Genomic DNA, 5,166 nt, shown 5'->3' with positions numbered 1-5,166 from the left:
GCTTCTGTTTCTGTGGTCAAAGCTGTGATATTTACTGTGCTAGAAATTAAGACAGCTGGGCTTGTGAAGACCCTCCTGCTAGTTAACCTCCCAGACCCTGAGCGCCAGGGACCGCTGGGCTCCCCGGACCACACTTGAAGAATCACTGCTGTAATGGAAGCAAATATTTTTAAGAGTCGTCCCAGGGAGGGGGCCGTGCTTGGGTTCAGGTTTTCTTGACCAAGAAGCCCAACTTTCAGAGAAGCCACAGAGCTCTGCATTGCTGAGATAGAGGTTGGTTAGAAAAGCTGGGCCTGGTGTGGATGGGGCCCAGTGTGGATGGATGGGGGCCCAGTGTGGATGGATGGGGGCTCAGTGTGGATGGATGGGGGCTCAGTGTGGATGGATGGGGCTCAGTGTGGATGGATGGGGCTCAGTGTGGATGGATGGGGGCCCAGTGTGGATGGATGGGGGCCCAGTGTGGATGGATGGGGCTCAGTGTGGATGGATGGGGGCCCAGTGTGGATGGATGGGGGCTCAGTGTGGATGGATGGGGGCTCAGTGTGGATGGATGGGGGCTCAGTGTGGATGGATGGGGGCTCAGTGTGGATGGATGGGGGCTCAGTGTGGATGGATGGGGCTCAGTGTGGATGGATGGGGGCCCAGTGTGGATGGATGGGGGCCCAGTGTGGATGGATGGGGGCCCAGTGTGGATGGATGGGGGCTCAGCGTGAATGAATGGGGACCCAGCGTGGATGGATGGGGGCCCAGTGTGGATGGATGGGGGCTCAGTGTGGATGGATGGGGGCCCAGTGTGGATGGATGGGGGCTCAGTGTGGATGGATGGGGCTCAGTGTGGATGGATGGGGGCTCAGCGTGGATGGATGGGGGCCCAGTGTGGATGGATGGGGGCTCAGTGTGGATGGATGGGGGCCCAGTGTGGATGGATGGGGGCTCAGCGTGAATGAATGGGGACCCAGCGTGGATGGATGGGGGCCCAGTGTGGATGGATGGGGGCTCAGTGTGGATGGATGGGGGCCCAGTGTGGATGGATGGGGGCTCAGTGTGGATGGATGGGGCTCAGTGTGGATGGATGGGGGCTCAGCGTGGATGGATGGGGGCCCAGTGTGGATGGATGGGGGCTCAGCGTGGATGGATGGGGGCCCAGTGTGGATGGATGGGGGCTCAGCGTGGATGGATGGGGGCCCAGTGTGGATGGATGGGGGCTCAGCGTGGATGGATGGGGGCCCAGTGTGGATGGATGGGGGCTCAGCGTGGATGGATGGGGGCCCAGTGTGGATGGATGGGGGCCCAGTGTGGATGGATGGGGGCCCAGTGTGGATGGATGGGGGCTCAGCGTGAATGAATGGGGACCCAGCGTGGATGGATGGGGGCTCAGCGTGGATGGATGGGGGCCCAGTGTGGATGGATGGGGGCCCAGTGTGGATGGATGGGGGCTCAGTGTGGATGGATGGGGGCTCAGTGTGGATGGATGGGGGCTCAGCGTGGATGGATGGGGGCTCAGCGTGGATGGATGGGGGCTCAGCGTGGATGGATGGGGCTCAGTGTGGATGGATGGGGGCTCAGCGTGGATGGATGGGGGCTCAGTGTGGATGGATGGGGGCTCAGCGTGGATGGATGGGGGCCCAGTGTGGATGGATGGGGGCCCAGTGTGGATGGATGGGGGCTCAGTGTGGATGGATGGGGGCTCAGTGTGGATGGATGGGGGCTCAGCGTGGATGGATGGGGGCTCAGCGTGGATGGATGGGGGCTCAGTGTGGATGGATGGGGGCTCAGCGTGGATGGATGGGGGCTCAGTGTGGATGGATGGGGCTCAGTGTGGATGGATGGGGGCTCAGCGTGGATGGATGGGGGCTCAGTGTGGATGGATGGGGGCTCAGCGTGGATGGATGGGGGCCCAGTGTGGATGGATGGGACCCAGCGTGGATGGATGGGGCTCAGCACGAAGAACCACAAAGACAGTGCCGGGGGGGGGGGGCCCTGGAGTCTGGGGAGAAGGTGGCAGTTCGGTATTGAAGCCCATTCACTTTGCTTCTTGCCAGGCACATTACACATGGAGCTATTCTAAACAAAGGGTCAGCCTCCAGCAGGGGGAACAATGGAGATCATGCAGAGAATCTAGTTCCCACTCAGTGATGCTCTCAGGCCCACCTGGAGTGTCTCATTTCTCTTATGCTGGCAGCCCCGGGACTGTGGGGCGTTAGGGAGGCAGTGTGTCACTTGCACTGGATCACGGAGCTCCTAGAATATAACTTTCTCCCTTACAAAGCCGGGTCTGATAGGGTGGAGGCACCAGCTGGAGGACAGCCGGCTCCGGCCATGGGGGCAGTTTTCTGGCAGGCGCAGTCTGTTTCCTTTCCCTGCCCTGAGGAGGGAGCCGGGGGTCCCAGGGCCCCGGGGCTCCATGAAAGGCTCCAGCTGTTGGAGAATGTGAGGCCGCCGCAGCCCCATCCACCTGGTGAGCCAAGCTCCTGCCGGCCTGCCCTTAGAGCAGGTCAGCCTCTCTGGAGGCTACAGCTATCTCCTGCCCGGGGCTCTGGAGGCAACAGGGCCGAGGTCAGAATTGTGTTTGTCTCCTAAGCGTCTGAGCCCAGGTTTGAGTTCTGATACTCCACTCCGAAAGCAGGCGGTGCCCTCCGCTGCGTCACTGCTTGGCACCGGACCAAAAGTAACACGATTAGAGCATCAGGCCCGACGGCACCCTCCGGAATATTCCAAACGCCCCCCTGCCCCCAAGAGAGCCGAGCTCCTCTGCGTCCTTGTTCTGTTAGGCCGGGTGGGGCAGGGATGCTCCTCCCAGGGCCTCCGTGTGGCCGGGTGGTGGGGGGTTCCCGTCCCTCCTACTTTCATCTCCCTTCAGACCTTGGCCTGGTCCAGTTTCTTATGTGACGTTAGTGTCTGCCTTCAATGGAAATGTAAGGATTGGCCACGAGGCCTGTCCAGCTCTGCACTTACTGGCTCACTGGAGACCCCGTTTCTGTATGGAATTGTTGCACCTCAGACAAACGGCCAAAATAGAATGACTGACTGGAAAAATGTAGCTTTTGGCTAAGAACTTATTGCTAAATGACATTGTTTTCTCTCAGAGTTACTCTAAAGGGGGAACGTTTTAGGTTCTTTGGGGCTCTCCAAGCCAGAAAAATTCTATCGTCGCTCCCAGGAGACGAGCTTTTGTCTACCCCCACCCCAAACTGTTATCTCGCTAGCCGTCAGTCTTGTGTAAGTGTGCTTGTGTTGGTGTAGAAAACAGATGATTCAATAAATGTTGGCAGCAAACCTATTGCCTACTTTCTTCGATTTACAACAGCTGTCAAGGGAGCCGTTGTTCCAGGCTAGCAGCACTCGCGAAATCCGCGCGCCATCGGGGATGAGAGCAGTCAACGCTTTTGGGAACAGAAAGGAAAGTGATCGATGCTGTTTTTAATGGTCTTCCCCTTTGCACCCAGTAGAGCAGCTTCCTGGGAGTGACACGGCAAGCTCTGCAAGTCTAACAGGAAGGGCTCCCGGGATGCCCATAAGGTTATTGACGAGGGTCCCCCGCATGGGCGCCACATTTTCCTCAGGAGGATCTCGTTGTTTAGGGGTAACTTTGGCTATGCTTTACATCTGAGGCAGATGGTATTCCTGAAAAGCATTTATCAGTAAAATGATTTTTACAGGGAGTTTACACTTTTAAGGCTGCCCTTTTATAACACAATCATCTTTTAGCCTGTTTCTGGGCAGTGGGGTGACACAGTGGGTAGAATGCCAGGCCTGGAGTCGGGCAGACTCATCCACTTACTGGGTGACCCTGGGCAAGTCACTTAACTTTGTCTGCCTCGGTTTCCTCATTTGTAAAATGAATTGGCGAAGGAAACAGAAACCTCTCCAGTTTCTTTCCTATGGAGGTGGGACATGACCGAATATCTGGTTTCTAGATTTTCCTTTTTCAGGAGTATTCTGTTCCGGGTATTCTCCAGGTAGGGTACATGCGGATGAGGTAGAAGGAGAGCGGGCTTTCCTCATTGCATTCTCCGTGGATAGTTTTGCTTCCTTCTAAATGGGAGAGCGCTTTCCAGCTCTGGAGCAGTTTCCTTAGCTCACGACACTGACAGCAGGACCATTAAACGCTGTGGCTCCTTCGGGGCTTTACTCCCCGTCTCTGAGACACTTTGGAGGGACTGTTTCCATGTTTTTGATCCCAACCAATTCTTGGCCTTTTAGGTGTTCGTCCTGATTCCCCAGCCCCAGGGGAGAGCACCTTCTCTCCAGTGCCAGCTTTCCTTCCTGTCCTTGATGGAGGCTACCCTTCTCTAAGTGCATGAAGATGTTTTTAAACTACATCTCATTTAGAGCTTTTTTTTTTTTAAACGACTGTCCTTGAATCAGCTTCCTTTGCTTTCTGCATATAGCCATCTTCCCTAGGCTCCCCTCTTATTTTTAAATCTTCTGTCAGGAATTTCAAAGGATCATCTGATCACAGGCTTCTTGGCAAGGAGGCAGCACCAGATGCTACGTGAAGCAATTAGTATAATATAATTCTCATTGATGTAATATTTTTAAGGCCTACAAAGTCCTTTCCTCACAACAGCCTGGAAATAGTACAGGCGTCATTCCCCCTTGTACAGATGAAGGTTCTAAGCTTTGGAGAGGTTCAACAACTTGCCCAGGGGGCACCAAGCTAATTGTCGGGCCAGGATTTGAATTGGAGTCCAGCACGCTTCTTGCTGTACCAAGATGATTCTCCTTCCTGGTGGTGTTCTACCATCCCCCTGTGCTGCGAATCTCCTCCCACTCCTCTTTGTCGTCCCCCCCCCCCCCCCCCATCGGTGGAACTCTTGAATAGTTTGTTTAGATCCAGGAGCCACAGAGGTGGCTGACTGCTCTCCTAAACTAGTGTGGAGACTCAATTAAGCCTGGTTTGGATGTCAAAGAATCGCAGGATGTTTGTTAGACTTGGAAGAGAATTTTAAATTCTCAAGTCTAACTTAGAAAACAAAACAACACTTTAAGGCAGAAGGGCAGGGGCAGGCGAACGGGGTTGTGACATGCCTAGAGCCACAGAGATAGATAGGAAGTGTTTGAGGCCACATTCGAACCCAGGTCTCTTGCCTCTAAGCCCGGCACTCTTCCCACTGTGCCACCTGGCTGCTCCTCTAGATTCTTAGAGAAAACAGAGGCCCAGGG

Source organism: Monodelphis domestica, chromosome 2, assembly GCF_027887165.1.
Source record: "Monodelphis domestica isolate mMonDom1 chromosome 2, mMonDom1.pri, whole genome shotgun sequence".
NCBI lineage: Eukaryota > Metazoa > Chordata > Mammalia > Didelphimorphia > Didelphidae > Monodelphis > Monodelphis domestica.
Note: the sequence above shows the minus strand (reverse complement) of the source record.